At 36.4% G+C, this 19,531-nt stretch overlaps 1 pseudogene; it reads right to left on the reverse strand.

The window, feature by feature from the left end:
• Positions 1-17,788: 17,788 nt before the first annotated feature.
• On the reverse strand, positions 17,789-18,334 carry LOC125935254 (protein max-like; annotated as a pseudogene).
• Between the last annotated feature and the right edge of the window lie 1,197 nt (positions 18,335-19,531).

Below are 19,531 nucleotides of genomic sequence, written 5' to 3' on the forward strand. Positions count from 1 at the left end.
TTCATTGATTTGCTCTACAGTTTTTTTAGATTCTATATTGTTTATTTCTGCTCTGATCTTTATTATTTCTCTTCTTCTGTTGGGTTTAGGCTGCCTTTGCTGTTCTGCTTCTATTTCCTTTAGGTGTACTGTTAGATTTTGTATTTGGGATTTTTCTTGTTTCTTGAGATAGGCCTGGATTGCAATGTATTTTCCTCTCAGGACTGCCTTCGCTGCATCCCAAAGCGTTTGGATTGTTGTATTTTCATTTTCGTTTGTTTCCATATATATTTTAATTTCTTCTCTAATTGCCTGGTTGACCCACTCATTCGTTAGTAGGGTGTTCTTTAACCTCCATGCTTTTGGAGGTTTTCCAGACTTTTTCCTGTGGTTGATTTCAAGCTTCATAGCATTGTGGTCTGAAAGTATGCATGGTATAATTTCATTTTATTGTATTTCTTGTATACTTATGAAGGGCTGTTTTGTGACCCTGTATATGATCTATCTTGGAGAATGTTCCATGTGCACTCGAGAAGAAAGTATATTCTGTTGCTTTGGGATGCAGAGTTCTAAATATATCTGTCAAGTCCATCTGATCCAATGTATCATTCAGGGCCCTTGTTTCTTTATTGACCATGTGTTAGAGGATCTATCCATTTCTGTAAGTGGAGTGTTAAAGTCCCCTGCAATTACCACATTCTTATCAATAAGGTTGCTTATGTTTGTGAGTAATTGTTTTAAATATTTGGGGGCTCCCGTATTCAGCACATAGACATTTATAACTGTTAGCTCTTCCTGATGGATAGACCCTGTAATTATTATATAATGCCCTTCTTCATCTCTTGTTACAGCCTTTAATTTAAAGTCTAGTTTGTCTGATGTAAGTATGGCTACTCCAGCTTTCTTTTGGCTTCCAGTAGCATGATAAATAGTTCTCCATCCCCTCACTCTCAATCTAAAGGTGTCGTCAGGTCTAAAATGAGTCTCTTGTAGACAGCAAATAGATGGGTCTTGTTTTTCTATCCATTCTGATACCCTATGTTTTTTGGTTGGCGCATTTAATCCATTTACATTCAGTGTTATTATAGAAAGATAGGGGTTTAGAGTCATTGTGATGTCTGTAGGTTTCATGCTTGTAGCGATGTCGCTGGTACTTTATCTCACAGGATTCCCCTTAGGATCTCTTGTAGGGCTGGTTTAGTGGTGACAAATTCCTTCAGTTTTTGTTTGTTTGGGAAGACCTTTATCTCTTCTTCTATTCTAAATGACAGACTTGCTGGATAAAGGATTCTCGGCTGCATATTTTTTCTGTTCATCACATTGAAGATCTCGTGCCAATCCTTTCCTCTTCCGTGGGCCTCTTGTCTGCGCTTGGCTCCGGAGACTCCATTCTGCTAATCCTCTGGCGGTTTTCTCTTGTCTGCTTTTTAAAACCTACACTTCTGGTTTTGATGAAACAAAGACAGAAGAATATATATATATATATATATATATATATATATATATACATATATATGTATATGTATATGTATATGTATATGTATATGTATATTTATATAGTGGCCTATGTTGATGTTTAGCATTTTTGCAGGAAACATTTAAGATAAGAATTTCCAGAGAATGTTTTTTGGGTATAGAACAATTTAGAGAACACTAACCCATTCTAAATATTACTATAAAAAATTGCCCTATACACATGCAGTTTCTTTTGGGAGAAAGGCTAAGATATACATCTCATTGTAGGACATGTATCTCTTAAATGATGTACAAACAAAAGTGACCAGATAGTCTACAAAGAGAAAAACATTAAGTCCTTAGGACTACATTTGTAAAATTGCATTGTGAGAAGTCCTCTGTGATTGGTGAAATAATCTGAAGAGTGAAAATGATGTTGTTTTTTGTAACTGCCTAATATCATCAGAGTGAATCTTATTGTTTCTGAGAATAACATAATTGAAGCAATTTATCCTCAAGACAAGTGCTATATAACTCTATCTACTATTGCTGTTGTGAATATAGTCAAAAATATTTGTAGTACAGTTTGCATAGAAGAGATCAGACATGTTAAGTATTGTTTCTCTTAGTAGTTGTGGAAACCTTGCCTGTCAAATGACAGTGACAAATATCTATTAGGGAACAGAGCTTCTTGTAGGTTAGTGATGTTAGAGTTCATCTGGTGCTCATATGAAGTCCTATTACACATTTAATTTTTTTTTTCAACGTTTTTTATTTATTTTTGAGACAGAGAGAGACAGAGCATGAACGGGGGATGGGCAGAGAGAGAGGGAGACACAGAATCAGAAACAGGCTCCAGGCTCCGAGCCATCAGCCCAGAGCCTGACGCGGGGCTCGAACTCACGGACCGTGAGATCGTGACCTGGCTGAAGTCGGACGCTTAACCGACTGCGCCACCCAGGCGTCCCCCTATTACACATTTAAACACTATTGAACACATATGTAAGGAAATGTCCTTCGTGTTTGGATCTTGGCAACGTTTCAATATAGAAAAGGGAAATTAACCAGTATGTATTTATTTAATTCCCCTGGAAAGGAGAAATTTGAAAACTAAAGCCATTTGCAAGGTATTTTTTTTCTCATAATCATAGAGTTACCATATAATTTATTATCCAAATTCAGATACTTTTGTTCAGAAAAATTACTAAAGACAATAGGACCTTCAGTCATGTATTGGAGTGTCTATTACTCTACCCATTTTATAGATAAGGAAACTAAAGTTTATTTATTGGTAAAGCTTGACTTTGTATGAGGTATCCTATAAGAAAATAAATAGAAGTCATTAGAAAATATGTTTCCCAGTAATATTTTGATAGCTTTGTGGAATGCTTCTTTCCCAAAACCTTTCCTTAACCTCAAGTCCCTGTAGGCATCATTCTGGATATTGGAGTGCTGATGGGAACCTTATTTGTGATCAGTGAAACTTGTCTAGCTTAAGGCTTTGTACAGCTACAAGAGGATTAATTGAAAGTAACCAAACCCATTTTAAATAATGAGAATTACACATGGTTTATAAGCCATAAACTTCAACATAAAAATGTGTGCTGGGGAACTACAAGTATAGTGCAATAGGGTTCCACTGTTAACCTTCGATTGTTCCACTAAGTAACTTTCCTATTCCCGGGGAATAGAGAAATATGTAGCTAGTTGATTGTTTTTATTTTAAGAAAATTGTTTTTGTTCTTGTTTCGTCTAAATTCCTCTTCTGGTATAGGTTTCGTTTATTATTTTCTGTGTTGCCTGCTGTTTTGGGCATGCTTTGTTTTATCTGGAAGTGGCTTTTTGCTTTGCAGAAAAGTAGGTTCACGGTTGCAAAAGGTTCACACTTCAAGTAAAAAAAAAGAAAAGAAATCTATTGTTATATTTTTCTGTTTCTATTCTTAATTTCCCAGAAGTTGTACAGATCCTCTGTGTCCAATACAGTCAACAGTATGTGCTACAGAATTTTGCTATCTCTGGGTATTGTATAGCAGTGTTTTATTTATTTATTTTTTTCCTCTTGCTCAGTCTCTCTGCTGTAATTATCAGGAAAATTGTGGGGAAAGTACATTTCAGAAGAAGTCTGAGCCAAAAATGTACCATCCATTGGGCAAAACCATAGCTGTCTTCTTAATGTTGTGCCAGGAAGCGTATTCCTTGGCTACAGCACATCAGGTTGAAACATTTCATGCCAGAAATAATATGGTTACAAATTCAAAATTAGTTTTAAAAGGTAGTTAGTCATTAATATATAACAGTCTCTTGTCTCTGCTCTATGATTTACTGACATGTGATAGAAATATCTTTGATATAAAAACACATTGGCAGATCTATCTATTCTGCCTGGAATTCTGACTTCTAGGAGGTACTTTCCTGTAAGCTTCTATTCCTCTATCCTTAGTAAAAAAAAATAGATAATAATTGTTCTTTTATCTTTTTTATTTAATGTATAGTTATTGTGTAATTTTTTAAAAAAATATTTCTTGATTTAACTGATGTTAGTTTTTTTTTAATTTTTTTAAAAATTTTTAATTATTGGAGCAACTACACAAGTTCCCATCACATCAGATTAGATGACTTCTGTTAAAGTATAAATTAAAAGGATCATTTAGCTTAAGTCTGTGATTACTATATGAAATTTTTTCTCTGAAAATGGATATTGTGCTTAGTTCAAATTTTTAACTCCTGTTACTTGCAATAATACAAAACAATATGTATATTTAAGATGTAGAGGGGCGAAAAAAAAAAAGAAATAGTACTTCCACAATTATAGTACTGTAAGAAATTGGTTTACTTCTCCTACAGTGTGAATCAAAAATCTGAATGCCTAGCTTTCATACACAATATATTCAGAGGTAAATGGAAGTGATTTTGTCATTAATGTCTTTTCAATTATATCTTAACCTTTACTAAAGTGTTGTTTCCTTCAGCAATTATGGACAAATCAATAGTATGCCATTGTATACACATGACTATAAAATTACAACACTAGGGACATTATAATGAAACCTTCACTGTAGGATTGACCAGACATGAAAAGAATATCTGAATAAGGCTAGGAGTGTCAGCATAAAAGAATTGCTGTGAATAATATAAAAATCTAGGTCAAGTGTTACCTTTGGATAAATTCTCATTCTCTCCTCTTTAAATTTCATTTTACATTTTTATAAGCAAGTGTTACATAGCATTTATTGTGTACTAATACTGGCATCGATACGTTATATATCATAAATAATTTGAGTATGGGCCCTAAATTTTAAGTAGCCCACAATCTGAGACAAGAAGAAGAGAGACAAGTATACACAATTTCAGTCACAGCATACCTAGTGCCAAGAAAAATAAAACACACACAGTGCTATAAGAATACAGAATAGCACTCAACTTGGAGAGGTGTGAGGGTAGAGAGAAGCACTAAGGTAGAACTAAATTGTCACTATGCAAAGAAAGCCCAAAACACAATGGGAACATAAAAGCAGTGAGTTTATGGGGATCTGGCTCCATAATGCCTTCAGGAAGAGTGTATCCTTCCCAAAATTTCCAAGGAGAAACTATAATTTTTCAAGATTATGTTGTCACAGTCAATTTTTGATGTCAGAATTTGAGAAAGTTTAGTCAATCCTGCTATGTCTCTGTAATGTTTAGAGATTAAGTTTTCATTCCCCAATAGTTTTTAAGCATTCAATTGAAAAAAGTATCAATAAATCTACAAGTCTAAATTGTTTCATTACCTATTAGAATCAATTTGACCTCAGGTGAAGAATATCAGACTTTGACTAGGAACAGACTAATGCCTATTAGGGAAGTAGCTGTAATGAAAGAAAGTATATGGACTCTGGAGCCAGTCAGGTCTCCCCACTTGAACGTGGGCTCACATCTCAATCTCTGTGACTAGCGTCTTGACTTCCTATTTCGCTCTGCTCCTTGCTCTCCTACATCCTTAGACCCAGGCCCCTTTTACTCTGCTCTTTGTTCACATTGTACTTATCTCCTTCCAATATACTTTACGACTTATTTATTATGTTTGTTGCTTATTACGCTGTCCCTCTGCAAGAATGTATGCTCCGTGAGGGCAGAGATCTTGTCTGTTTCATTCATTGGTGCATTCCAAATGTAAAGTAGAGTGACACATAATAAATGATCAATAAATATTGAATAATGAATAAATAAATGAACATGTGTTAGCACTATCATTTATTAACTGTGTTTGTTGGACATGTTCTCAATCCCTTTGAGCCTTAAATATGTATAAATCAGCTCAAGAATTCCTACTCCATAGGGTTTAAGAAATCTGTAATGTATATATTTATATTATACAGTTGACTCTTGACAAACATGAAAGTTAGTGGTGCCAACCTCCCCCACCATGGTCAAAGTCTGTATAACTTTTGACTCCCCAAGAACTTAACTACTAACATCCTACTGTTGACTGAAGCCTTACTGATAACATGAGCACTCAATTATCATATGCAAATTATGTATTAATTTCTAGGGAAAAGAAAATCATAAGCAAGAGAAAATATGTTTATAGTACTGTAATGTTGTACTGTATTGGCAAAAAGTCCATGTATAAGGAACCTATGCAGTTCCAATATATGTTATTCAAACGTCAGCTGCGTCTATCTATATCTGTATCTATATCTATATATGTATCTATATCTATATATGTATACACACATATACATATATAAGTAGAAGGATGGAGGGAAGAGTGAATACATACTGAACCTTGGACATAAATAGCAGTTAGGTATATGTAGTTATTTTTGCCTTCTTTCTCACTTACCAATGGATACATCTGTGGCCTAAAGTTATCCCTCCCAAGTGTAGGCCAAGTTGTGCTTTGTACCTGAGTGAGATCTGTGAACCCAGTCACACTGACAAGAGTCCTAACTGTGCTGCTTGCTGCTGAAACATAACTTCTAGGAAAACAAAACCCAGATGTTAGCTTATTGGGGCAAGTTATATGGCAGCAAGTAGTTGCAAGTGGCAACTGAATAAAGGGATTTGCTCAAATGGAAACTGTTGTCAACACGTCTTATTATTAGTTCATCATATTTTCAGAGTTTCTTTATACATTCAGAAAAATTCTTTTTTGAAATTAATGCAGAACACACTGAAGAACATTGAATTCCACAGGTGACCTCTCATTAAAACAAAACAAAATCTAGCAATGTTTTAGAATTAAAAGTATAGAATATAAAATAAACAAAAAAATTTTGTGAAATTTTATGTAAAAGAACACTCAGTAGAAGGCATATCCATTTGATTCTCCAATAATTTACAACATGAGACAAAGGGCAAAGCCAGGGAGTCTGTTCAGTGCCCCCTGTCTCTATAGAAACAGCACCACTGACACCCACTTCTTTTTTATTTCTATGGTGACAGGACAAGAAGGAAAAGGGTAAAGATAAGAGATCTCTCTCTTTTTTTTTAAATTTTTTAAACATTTCATTTTCTTTTTTGAGAGACAGGGAGAGACAGAGTGCGAGCAGGGGAGGAGCACAGAGGGAGGGACACAGAATCTAAAGCAGCCTCCAGGCTCTGAGCTGTCAGCACAGAGCCCAATGCGGGGCTTGAACCCAGGAACACGAGATCATCACCTGAGCCGAAGTCAGAAGCTCAACTGACTGAACCACCCAGGCATCCCAAAGGTGAGATCTCTTAAGTGCTTATGGAGATGCACAGAGGCTGGTTATAACAGGAAGTATGAATGCTCACTAATCTCCAATAATTTCTTACACTCATGGAAGGATGTTTAGATCAGGGCTTAGGCCAGGGCACCATTAGGCTAAACTGAGTTCACAAAATAAATGTGTCCAAATCACTTGAGTTATTTTACATGCAAACCTTATTAAATTTTGACAATTACAAACAGAATAAAAGTTTTGTTGGTTCATTTATTTTTTAAAGTTTGTTTATTGAAGTAATCTCTACACCCAATGTGGGCTCAAACTCATGACCCCGAGATCAAGAGTCACATGCTCCTCTGACTGAGCCAGCCTGGCACCCCCAGAATGAAAGTTTTAAAAAGTATTAATAAAAATATAAATAATTATTCTCCCATATATTTAAACACTGTTATCTCATTTTGTCATTGAATTGCTACACAAAAAAGGAATAGCAGTAATAGTGTTTAGTTTTTGGAAGAAATAATAAGATGGCATCAAGTGCATAAAGACCATTTTATAGCTTAAGTTGTTTCCAGCTTCTAGCTTATTCAGGTAGATTCATTCTTAAAGAAAATTTTCCAAAAATACCAAAGGTTTAGAGAATGAAAAGAAAAGGGAAGAAAAGGAGTCAGATAATTTCAATTCCTCACTAGTGGAATTATCCGTAGCTAAATAGGCTCTGAGCTCTTTTTTCTCATTGACATATGTCAAGTATAATGTTAACAATGAAATGAAGGACAGAGATATTCTGTTCCATTCCCTAAATCATTTCCTACAACTCCCTTAAAGTTAAAATTACTTAAAGTTACAGGGAAAATGAATCAGGAAAGCACATGGTAGATTAAGTACTGGAGAGAAACTAATGGAGTGCTCTCCTACTGCATACACCAGCTCAGTTGGATGGGGACAGCCACTTAAAAGTCTGTGTGCTCTATTCTATTAGTGGACAGAAATTTTGTGAAAATAGTAAGATTGGTATATCTTTCATCTTTAAATACAAATGCTTTATTCCTTGTGTGCGTATTTGATATTTAATGCTTGTTCCTTTTGTTGTGAAGGATTATTGATTTGTGACCATATGTATAACCTCTTTGTTTTGCTTGTTAACATTTCCTCCATGGAGTCTCTCATTCTAGTTTTGAAGAAATAAAGCTAACCCCCTTGGAAAATTGCCGCCATGCCTTCTTTTATACCGATGCACCTTTCAGTGGAAAAATTTCCCAGGAAGAGACAGTCAGATTTCATACTCCCAGATTTGAAGTAATAAGGTAGCTGTGACAACGATGAAGGACTGAATTTATTGGTTTAACAGTAAATGCCCAGGTATTCTTGCAATGCTAAAGTGTCAAATTGGTGTCTGCAGAAAGTCTCATTGAGTAAAACCTTTTAAAGACTAGGATATGATCATCTTTATCAGTCATTGGTGAAACCAAGTTGTAGTTTTAAAAATAATTTCAGTTTGAAAGGAGAACAAATATTGTATCAGATTTACCCTCCTCATATATGAGACTTATATAAGTAAACTGATATCAGTAAATTAACCAAATCACATTAGTATCTCCTAGCCTATAACAAATCTTTTATTATCCGTATTCTGTGCAATTTTAGAGTTGAGTGAGATAAGATTGTACCTGCACCACAACACTTATTCCCTTATTTGAGGATAATAAAATAGTCAACTTTATAGAAAAGTAGTTATCAGTAAAACTGGCCATTTGCTATTATTATTTAAAGATTTTGTCAGTAGTTTCTCCAGAAATAGCCTCATATATGTCTATCTCTAAATTTATTTGATGGCATTATCCTTTAAATATTTTGAATTCTAATTAAAATTGTATATTCATTGTATGAATGATAATGATAAATGCAGAAATCTAAGTTGATGAATTTAGATTATCAGTGTTGCTAAAATAAACAACCACATATTTGGTATTATAACAAAATTACTAGTTTTTTTTTAATCATTAAACTTGTAAAAAGGGCAAAAAAAATTACTAGCAACTTTTACATATAAATTCCAGGACTTCCTCAAATAAGTGGTCCAATAAAAACACTTGCTTTTTTCTTCCTATTTTTATATATGTAGCTAGATTTTATTTAGAAATGCACAATAGTCAGTATGACTATTAGTATGAAATTTGTGGTACTTAGGTATTGTGTATTTAATGTGTAACTTAGTTGCTTGATTCTATATAATAAGTTATTGAAATAGTTAATTAGCCATTATTTCATCTTTCCATTGGGTTTCTATGAGGCTAATCCACACTGTAAGACATCCCACATCATGGGAAGTAATATGTCCATGTAACTGAAAATCCATGGGTTATGGTTTTGCCTTTTATTAAAGTCTTCCTTCTCTCTGAGTCAAATGTTGGTTTCTTTTTTTTTTTAATTTTTTTTAACCTTTATTTATTTTTTGAGACAGAGAGAGACAGAGCATGAATGGGGGAGGGGCAGAGAGAGAGGGCGACACAGAATCGGAAGCAGGCTCCAGGCTCTGAGCCATCAGCCCAGAGCCCGACGCGGGGCTGCAACTCACGGACCGCGAGATCGTGACCTGAGCTGAAGTCGGACGCTTAACCGACTGAGCCACCCAGGCGCCCCAAATGTTGGTTTCTTAAAGCAAATTTTGAAAACTGAAAACATTTTGCCAAAATAAGGTTAACACTGGGTGGTTGTGTGGAAAGCAATGGGCTTTCAAGTGGGCCAGTCCTGAGTTTGAATCTGCCTTTGCCGATTCTTTACCAAGTGGTTGATATTGGCCTGGTTAGTTATATTACCAATTCTTGATTTTCTCATCAGGAAATAAGAGAAACAGTATTTATTAAAAGGATTATTTCGGTTATGAGAAATAACATCTACAAAAACAAAGCCAAGAGTATAGAATATGATTCATGTTTAATAAGTATTAGATGAAATATTATACAAATATAATTTAATAGGACAATGTTTTCCATGAGTTTCCGCTTCATGACTTAATATACAATGACCACTTGTTATGCTCTAGCCACTGCACAAAATTTAGTATTTTGTTGCCTAATTCAGGGCACTTTGAGTAACTAAATCAATCAAGTTAAATAAAACAGCATAGCTTTACCCTCACCCCAACATATGTGAGTCAGTTTCATGACCTTGACTCATAAGCAGGGAATCCCATGTCTTTCCCCAGATACAAGATTTCCCAGAACTTTCATTCATGCCACAGTGAGACCGAACAGAGCAGTGTTTTCCTGGGAAAGTCAGTCTTCTTTTTGATGTGCACAGGCCATTTTTTCATGGCCATTAGAAGGTTGGGGGGCTGTGGAAGATAGAGCATACACCTCTCTCTCTATCCATCCCCTCAACATTTTTTTTACCATTGTTTCTACTTACACTTTTCCAATCCTAGGTATTTTGACATATGTTATCCTCACTCATAATTTTTTGCTATGTAAGATTACATGCTAGATTGCCCTTTAAAGCCCACACAGGAAATACTATTTCAACATAATACTAGCTCTATATAAATGATCTACTAGATGAAATAATGTTGGAAGGGCTGAACTATTACCATTGAGAATAACCTTCTAAAATGAAAAAAATAGGATATAAATGCTTCTGAAAGCCATTTAATGTAATCAAGTTTTATTTACTCACACTAACAAATGCAGAGTGAACACTATGGCATGAATTATCTCAGATAGTAACCTTTGAAAAGTAGATAAACCAGTGGTCATTTCCAGAATTTGAAACACTTATTTTTGAGTATGTGTTGGTTTGTATCACTTTTATCTAATTAATCTGTTAATTAGTCTGTTAAAGAGACTAATTAATATAATTAGTCTGTTTGATATGAAAATGTCTCTATTCTTCCTTGGTTCATACAGATCACTGGTCAAGAAAAGTTCCTGGGTGTAGAGTAATTTGCCCATCCCATGCAATATCTGAGACATACTTAAATTATTTGTTGTTTATCTGAATTCAAATGTAATTTGGTATCCTATATTTTGTCTGGCAACCCCAAAATTGATTTAATAATTATACACCATTATTAATAATCCCCATTATAAAGAAAAGAAATTGAGATTAAGTCACTTGTTCAGTACTATACACATATTTAGTTTGGAAAAAAATAAAAATATTCTCATAGTCTGGTTTCATAGTTCATGCTTCTCAGCATTTCACTGTCCTTTCTACCTCAGTGGTTACTCCTATGAGCTGAAAGCCTGCCCCATGTGATCACCTTGGTCCCTCTCAAGTTGAATCATCCATGATGTAGTTCTGTTTACCAAGGTACAAAAGGTCTTACCCATTAGAAGTTAATTCCACCTCATTGCTCCAAAATGAATACCTTTATTTTCATAGGATCATTAAAACAGTGCTAATGTAGATAACTTTCACATTTTTTAAAGAAACTTTCCAGAGATCAGTATGCCGTAACCAGCCAATCACTTACTGTATCATAAAATTGATTTCTCTAATTGATCCAGTGAACTTTGCAGTTTCTCTCCAAAGTTTTACCTGATAACTACTATCTATTTACTTGTAAAAATTCTAACAAAATATACATGGATGTAAAATTAGAGGAAAATACCCCTTCAAGTACCACTATGGTTCATTCTCTGCTGTAAAATGGATCCAGGCCGTGACAGACAAAGCAGTTGTATGCATGCTGTGGAACTGAAAGCTCAGAGGCAAAAAGGATCTCCCTATCATATAAAAAGTCATTTTAATTAAATGTAGAGTTTTGGAGGAATGGTGATAAGGAGGTGTTTCACTTTGGGCTCAGTAAAAGATTTTGAATCTATTTTGTCTAGCATGACCTCAGACAGGTCCAAGCGACACTTCTCACATCATGAGTTCACTGATAGTAGTCCAAGATCCTATTTTTATTTCCAGAATGAAGGCATGGTAGAGAGTGGCACACAGTTCATCTGAAGTGGTCAAATGGGGGAACTGAGCAATGAATATCTCCGATCCTGAGTGGTTGACCACTGACAGTAGAGAGGGTTGTCTAACAGTGAAGTAATTGGAAGCACAATTTATACATATTCTGGACACAGGCAATGTAAGGTATTCAAGGTAAATCTTCAGATGGAGACTGGACATTCCGTGGGCTTGAGTGACTGCCAAGTGGCTCCACAATGCTAGTGTCAAATGGTACTTGCTATGCCCGTGGCAATAACTAAGGACTTGACAACTTTGTTTCCTGCTCCAGTTCTGAAGAACTGGCTCCACTTGTTGCCTCGGCGAGGGAGAACAACTTCACAACTGGGGCACAAATAAACAGACAATAGGAAACCATATTTATTAATGAAAATCTTTAGTCCTCTTTGATTTACTCTTTCACATCTTCACTATTCGCTGTATTGTTTTTCTGTTTGTTTGTTTTTCTTCACAGTAGTGTTACGGTGATGTACATATGTGACATATTGTTCAGGATTCCAAATAGTAGATGTTGATTTTATAAGATATGCTGCTAGTCATGTGCAACAACTAGTTAATTCTGATCTCTTTTTCTCCTACACAAGAAATCACATCTGAGTGTATAAGAGAGGACTTTAAGGGATAACCTTACCACCTCACTAATTCACTCTGTGAAGAAAACATTCGCTAACTCTTTGTAAGAACAAAAACATTGCAATGTGATGATATAAATATCATAACACTTAGGATGTGAGCTACTATGCATAAGAGTAGGGAAATATGATAATAATATTCTTCTTAAAATCCTTCAACATTTTCATCTAAAGTCATCATAATTCATCAGATACAGGATACCCTTTATAATCTGTTCATGACTTGTCTCCCTAGGGTCTCCTCTTTCACATTCTCTTGTGCTTTTCCAGCCCTGGGAGCAGTAAGTCACTTGCTCTGCCTGGAATACATCATGTAATATAGTTTTTGGTGACTTTGCTTGTGTTTCCCCATCTGCCTGGATCACCCTTTCCCTATGTTCTATGCATACTCATCTTTCAAAGCTCAACCCATATGTCACCTTCTCCATGACATCTTCTCTATATACTGAGAATTAATAATTATTTTGTCTTTTCTTGGTGCTCAAATAATATTTTTTATATCTCTTAATTAGAGCATTTTTTTCAATAATAGCATTATTTGTTGATAAATTTACCTTTGATAGTACATAATGAAATATGGTAGGATGGAGCTAATATGTATTTCCTACTATATCCCCAACATGGAGTCCGTGATTTAAAGGGGATTTAATAGGGGTGCCTAGGTGGCTCAGTTAGTTAAGTGTCCCCCTTCTCGATTTGCACTCAGGTCATGATCTTGCAGCTCATCAGTTCGAGCCCCGTGTTGGCCTTGCGCTGCCAGTGCAGAGCCTGCTTGGATTCCCTCTCTCCCTTTCTCTCTCTTTCTCTCTGCCCCTTCCCCCCTCATGCACACACATTCTCTGTCTCAAAATAAACATTAAAAAAATAAAAAGTGTTTAATAAATGTTCATTAAATGAACAATTAAATGGAGAACAACTATGTAGTAATCTTATACTCTATCATTAATACATAATCCTTATAAAAAGGGAAATTCTATACATACTTAATTGTTTATTTTTTAATAGTCAGTGGGGCCAGAAAATAATTTTGAGAACCAAGAAAGTAAATGGTGTAATTTGGGGATTAAATATAATGGAAAGTACTATGCTTTAATGGAAAAAGCATGATCATGGATATAGGCAAAATTAGATTTTCATCTGAAATTACCTAATTTTAGTTGTGAAGTCAAAGAGTAATTATTTAACGTCTCTGACATTCATTGCTATCATCTGTAAAATGTGAACAATAATAAAAGAGGAGGAGAAATAAAGTGGTGAGTTCACTCTCTGGTACATAGTAGATGATCATTAAATATGAATTCACTTCTCCTTTTCTGGAGCCTTGTGAGCTCGGCATTTGAACAGAATTAGTCATGATGATGGAACATGCCAGGTTAAAGCTGTCTAGAAATAGGGAAGTTAAAGGAAAATATAGACTATGTAGGCATTGACTTATTTAATTATGAAGATAATTTGAAATTTTCCAAAATTGATTTAAACGATTTTACAGGGCTACTTTAAAAATTATTTTTTAATATTGGTGTTTCCTAAGTTCGGTTTTATAGTAGTCTAGTTTCAGGTGTAAAAAGGTACTAAAATTTTCTTGACACGTTTGCAGTATTTTTTATTATTACCCTTAGTATCTTTTGTTATTTCAGTAACTCCACAAAGAAGCCAGTCTCTTTATAGTTTCTTCTTTTAGAAACTATGTATGTCAGCCTCCTCTGCATCTATCACATTTATCTTAAACTTTCTGGTGTGTTATGTGAAACAATACCAGCACCTTCTGCTTGAAGTAGATAAAAATGACAGGATAAAAAGCTGACTATGAAAAAAGAAACACATAAACAAACAAACAAAAAACCTGGCTCATTTGCAAAATAGTAAAATGTTTTCCACTGCCTCAAAGATAAACATTTTGAAACAAAGCTTACCTTTCACCCATTTTTATACTGAATAACTTCCTTTGAGATCTGTGAACAGGGCTCCTGATAAAATTAACACTTTTAGTAATTAATTGACTATTCTATTTGATTGAAAAATGTCTTTATAGGAGAATGATTCTTTCATTAAGGGACTGAGAACTTGAGTTAAATATTAAGGAATAATTTATGGAGCTCCTGGGTGGCTCAGTTGGTTAAGTGTTTGACATCGGCTCGGGTCATGATCTCATGGTTCGTGGGTTGGAGCCCAGTGTTGGGCTCTGTGCTGACAGCTCAGAGCCTGGAGTCTGCTTCATATTCTGTGTTTCCCTCTCTCTCTACCCCTCCCCCACTTAACACTCTCTCAAAAAAAATGAATAAACATTAAAAAAATTTTAAAGAAATAATTTATGATTTTTAAAGGATTAAAAGATAAAAGTTAAAAGATCACCTAAGTATGATTACCAATATAAATAGCCTCTACCTATCTTTACTACAGTAATGTAAATAGTTAGGGAAATACTATTCACTGGATTAAAAAACTATCTCAAGAGTTCGAATAAACAGGTAGATTTTAATTTATGGGAGTTAAGAAACCCAGTAGCCATTCCCTTGATGGTAATCAGAGAGGGGGTTCCACACTTCTCTCTCTTTACCTTCACCAGGCTATTACCTTGAATTTTCTAGACTTTTCTAGAATATGGCCTTTTATAGACAAGGAATGTCAATAATACTATAATATCCAATATCTTTGGAAATTTCTTTTTAGTGCTCCATGCAATTACATTTCAAGGGAGGAATCTCAGGAGCATCTGTAGAAAGAAACCATGAAACTCATTGTTGGCCTTAACATTTATTGAAACCTCAGTTGCAGGACAATATGACAGAGACCCATTTCTCCCTTACCCTCACTGCTAAATATAACTAAAAAACCCTGGAAATATTGAAAGAGACAACCAAAGGAGATCTCTGAAATTTGCTAGCCAGAAAGCAAACTGGTTTGGAGTCCCAGGATTAGAGGAACAGAGTGCCAAGCTGTCTTACATCCTCCTATCAAGAGAAGACAAGGCATTTCACAACACCCAAACCAGGAACAGAAAACATTCCTAGTATGCCCATTCCTTTCCTAGACTGAATGGGAGCTGTGCCTAACACACCAGATTAAACCTGGTAGAACCAGCAAAGGAGATTGATCTGGAGTTTCACCAATAATGACACACTTTCCTCACTGGCCCTGGACCTGAGACTTGTTTACGTGGTCTAGAGACATCAGGGAAGCTGATGGGGAAGAAGTAGTATAGGGTGGAAGGACCTCTAGGGAGATCACATCACAAGGCAACAAGTAGTCTGGGAATCAGTCTCCATTTCCAAAAGACAGGAGTGGTCCTGCCATAACAAGTGTCCTGCCAGGGAAGTATCTTCATCTGTGAAAACCAGAGACTACACTCCTCCACCAACATACACCAAGTGGCCATCACTGGGGAAATCTTTTCTCCATCCTTACCACTAGCAGTGAATAGAGAGAACATCAGCAGTACCATATAAACTAGCAGACCAAAGTAACAGTATGAAATATCTGAAAGTTGAACTGTCATTAGAACCAAAACCTACAAAAATAGGCCAAGACATGTATGCTAAACATAAGCATTTCATCCTTAATGCTAGTGGTAAATTCAGTGCATCCAATCCAACAAGCATTCCATTTAGTCATTCCCAAGATTTAGAAAAACATAAGGATGATATAGATCAAAGAAGAACTGTGTAGGAGATCAACAGAAAACTGGCCAATGAAACGATTTGTGTTCTTTCCATGGAGAAAATGAAGAAAATACTGATGAGTGAACTACTAAGAATTCAGACTATCCATCCACCTCTAATTAGAAGCAAATAACCTCTTCAAAGTTTCGATCAGTCATGCAATGACTTTTGTGTAGCAAGGAAACAACTGTTGAAAAAGAGGGGCTTTCCAGTAATGGCTCTTATCCATGGAACCAATGCTTAGTAACAAATTCTTTTTTTAAGATTTGATCATTACTTTATGAATCTGTCACTTAGCAATACCTACATTATCAGAAATAGGGACAGTTCACTCAGATTCAAATACCAGTCAGTAGCAGGAGATAAATATCAAAACATCATCAGTGGCTGTCAGTACAAAACTTCTACCTGACCCGATCCTCCCTCCTTGTCCCATCCACTACTGCGCCCCTCTACCCCACGTGGCTTCCACTTTACCGCTGCCAGCTGTCCCCCACATATACTACATGTGACGTGTGGCCCTCCCTAAGGTAGCTGAGAGAAGCAGGAGTGAGACAAGCCAAAGTCTCTGTGCTGCAAATCTGTCCCCATTTGTTCTTATACTGCAAACTTCTTCAAGGGTCTGGTCTTTCAATACCAGTGATGAATAGCTTTTTAGGAAAAAAAAAATCATTAAAAGAAGGGGGTTTAATGCTGATCACTCCAAACTGATCATCTTCTTCTTTTTTGTCTTTTAATTTTTTTAATGTTTATTTATTTTTGAGAGAGAGACAGAGTGTGAGTCGGGGAGGGGCAGAGAGAGAGGGAGACACTGAATCTGAAATAGGTTCCAGGCTCTGAGCTGTCACCACGGAGCCAGTCATGGGACTCAAACTCACGAACTCTGACATCATGACCTGAGCCAAAGTTAGACACTTAACTGTCTAAGCCACCCAGGCACCCAAAAGTGGTCATCTTCTTGAAGTAGAGCAGTCCACAGATTCACAAAGTCTATCAAACAGAGCTGAGAATGGCCTGGGAGGAAAGACAGAGAGGCAGGATTCCCCTGGGCCGGTGCCCTGGAGGGCTGGAGGAGCTTGTATCCATAGTCACGGCACTATGTGCTCAGAGGTCCAGGTGGCCATGTGTCCTCCACAGAGAAAAAAAGCTGCCAAGTTGGGTTGTTTGGGCTTAAAAATTCCTAGTGTGGACAGGGAATCCCTGAAGGGAAATGTTAAAAAACAAATAAATCAATAAGGTGGAAATGGGGAAGGAGAAGGAGAGCTGTTGCCTAAGAGCTTCTATGTAAAAAGGAACTTAAAAATAAAAAGGGAGTAAGAGGAAAAAAAGAGTCTCTAATACAGTTCTGAAGATTCTAAGCATAAACTGAAAGAAAGTAGGGTGAGATGCTGGAGGAGACAGTTTGTATTGCTGGCCTGTCCGGCGGAGCTTAACTGGCCTCCCTCTGACACTTCTTCCTGCTTTGGACTCTGACATCGAGCTGGAGTCTGAGCGTCTATGAAAGGTATGAGTAGTGCTACCCTTGGCATTGGTGTACAGATGGTTGTCTGAGCAGGGGTAGTTGGTCTGAATTTGGACATTCGACCTCGCCTCTTCCAACGCAAGGACTTGCTGGCTCCAAAAGAGCGTTCTGCCACTTGAGGTCATCAGTATCTTGCTGGTGTGTGTGGTTTTTCCTTTGCGTATGCTGGATATACTCTGTGGCTTTGTCTGGGATTTCGGCCCAGAGTGCCTGCTGTCCTTGGAGTGACAGGACCAAGTCCCACAACCCGTGAAAGCCATCTTTGATGTGGTTCCTATGTTTTCATTCCAGTGTGTTATGAAGAGCCTGTTTGTCATAGGCAGATTGAAACCTCAGTTGCTCTTTTTTGCTCTCCACCTCAATGTCATGGTTGTGGCTCAGTTCCCATGGCCCAGGGAGCAGCCAACAAGGACAACAAGCCAAGCACCGCACCCCCCACACACACACACGCATTTGCTCCTCACTCACTCTTTCACTAAACACACATAACATGGGTTAGAACCACCTCCTTAAGCTAGTGACAAATTCAATAACATTAGATAATTGCATTTATCATAGTTACCCTAATGTTTGTTGCATCACCCTTGAGAAACTAATTTTCTTTAAATCTGGTCTACTGGGAGGAGACAAAAGACTAATCAGAGAACATTAACTTTAATTGTCATGTTGAGCCCTTAGGATGGGTCAAATGTCAGTGCCAACCATAAACCAATTCTCTTCTTAGCTTCTCTTGGTGAATAAGCACCACAGCTAGGTACCAGATGTGTGTCCTGTCAAATTGAGATAAGACAAGATTGCAAGGAACATAGATAAAGAACACGGTTGAAGAAAACCTGTGTTTGGACAGTTTTCTTTTTTTCTCCTTAATATGAAAGATAGCTGAAAGTTCAGATTTATACTTCAAGATCTCTGCTGAAAGAGAAGGAATCAGTCTGAATATATGCCTGTTTATTTTATTTCATTTTTATTTTTTTTAAATATGAAATTTATTGTCAAATTGGTTTCCATACAACACCCAGTGCTCATCCCAACAGGTGCCCTCCTCAATACCCATCACCCATCCTCCCCTCCCTCCCACCACTCTGGAAAACAGTGTGGATGTTCTTCAAAAATTTCAAAATAGATCTACCCTATGACCCAGCAATAGCTCTGCTAGGAATTTACCCAAGGATATACAGGAGTACTGATGCATAGGAGCACGTGTACCCCAATGTTTATAATATATGCCTGTTTAAAGCTGATGTAAACAAAAACTAGATACTTGACTAAAGACTCTTCTCTGGCTGTTTGCCCAGAACCACCATCTCAGTTCTCACTAGAAAGGAAGTTCCCTCCAGAATGTGTTCCACACACTTTCTTGTGTCTTGTCCCTCCCTTAATTCCCAGCTACTTTCACAGTCTCTGAGTTACTCTGACCAGAGAACAGCTCTTTGGGATTCCTTGAAGAAATAGGTTATACTAAACTTACTTAGGAATATGTCTATACCAATCTCATTTTGTCATTTTCATACAAATGGTGCTAAATTAAATTCAGTTTTCTCCTCCTTATTTTGGTTTAATGACACATCTTAAAGTTTGTCCTGTATCACTGCGTAGTGAGCTGTCTCTTCCCCCTACTCCCTGTGGCTACATGATAGTATTCTCTTTTAT

Source organism: Panthera uncia, assembly GCF_023721935.1.
Source record: "Panthera uncia isolate 11264 chromosome A1 unlocalized genomic scaffold, Puncia_PCG_1.0 HiC_scaffold_17, whole genome shotgun sequence".
Classification (NCBI taxonomy): Eukaryota; Metazoa; Chordata; class Mammalia; order Carnivora; family Felidae; genus Panthera; species Panthera uncia.